This window comes from Tenrec ecaudatus, chromosome 4 (genome assembly GCF_050624435.1).
Source record: "Tenrec ecaudatus isolate mTenEca1 chromosome 4, mTenEca1.hap1, whole genome shotgun sequence".
Classification (NCBI taxonomy): domain Eukaryota; kingdom Metazoa; phylum Chordata; class Mammalia; order Afrosoricida; family Tenrecidae; genus Tenrec; species Tenrec ecaudatus.
In genome coordinates, this window is record NC_134533.1 from 101,830,082 (window position 1) to 101,831,667 (window position 1,586).

Here is a 1,586-nt window from a genome sequence, read left to right on the forward strand (position 1 = left end):
AGACGTTTCTGACTTTCTTGGAACATATCTTGAGGAGAGATGAACTACTACAGGAGGGCATCATATTTGGTGACGAAAACTGCCAGAGAGAGACCAGTGAGATAGGTAGGGAGGTATAACCGCATTAAACATGAGCACTTACCTACTAGTGATTACGAGGAAGACACAAGACTACTTAGCATTTTGTTTTTGTTGAACATAACTTGCTGAGTCAGGGTAGCTTGATAGTAGATATTTATTCAAGTTATACTTCAATAAAGTTGCATAAATAAACATATTATATGTGTGCAACATTTTAAAGCGACTGTGTATTTGAGAAGGAGTAGTGCATTAGCGTAGCACACATAAACTGACAACCTATTTTAAATGCTGATGGGCTCTATTGGCAGAAAGGGAGAGAAATGCTTAAGGTTCGAGTCATTTGTGTTGCGTCCTGCTTTTTACCTGGGGCAAACATTTCTCTGCAAGGACACAACATCTTCAAAGGAAAATTAGGTTCTTTTGCTGTTACATGACACTGAGAGTGAAAAAAAAATCTTGATTTATATCTCTCTTGAGCAGCTCTTGCAGCTAGTATATTCAATATTAAGCCCTACAGTCAATCACACGTAATAGAAGTGACGTCTATATAACTCACTGAGATACAGTGAAAATGAACTCCTTATAAACTGACAAAGCTTACAAACAAATAAATGGATGTCATTTTGAATGGCCTTATGTAATAAAATTTATATTCTACTTAAATATATAGGCAACCCAGGTTCTGTGCAATCTTTTCAAAAGTATGAGAATAGAAATGAATATACTTTTTGAAATCTCATTTTAAAAATAGAAGCATGCAGAATTTAAAAAAAAATTATTTTATTGGGGGCTTTTACAGCTCTTATAACATTCCATACATCAATTGTAACAAGCCTATTTATACATATGTTGCCATCATTATTTCCAAAACATTTTCAACTGGAGCCTGTGGTATAAGCTCCTCTTTATTCCCCTCCCTCTTACACTCTCCCACCTTCATGACTCTATGACCAGTTATATATTTTTATTATTATTTCATATCTTACACTGTTCATTGTCTCTCTTCACCCACATTTCTGTTATTTATCCCCTTGGCGGGTGAGGAGGGCTATATTTACAACCTTATAATGGGTTCCCCCTTTCTCCGCCTTTTCTCTCCCCTACCATCCCCTACTCCCTGACTCTCATGATATTGCTACTCCCATTGCTTCATATGATTGAACATTTTTGCATATGATTAAATTATGGGATAGTATGATGTCTAGATTAGGTCTGGAAAAAATTACTTGAGAAGAAATAAAGAGATAATTGTTTTTATATGTACATATACATATAGCATTATCTTTTTGTGCTAGCAAGCACAATGTGTGTGTGTGTGTATATATATATATATATATATATATATACACATACACATTACCTTTAAAATTTCCTTGCTGGTACTTTTCAGGAAATTTAAATTTATATTTTTGATTTTTAAGTCTCAAAACAATAATTTGAGATATTACCAGAAAATGAATGTTCTGCAAGAATCAAAGCTTGAATGCCAACATACTTTTAGTTTG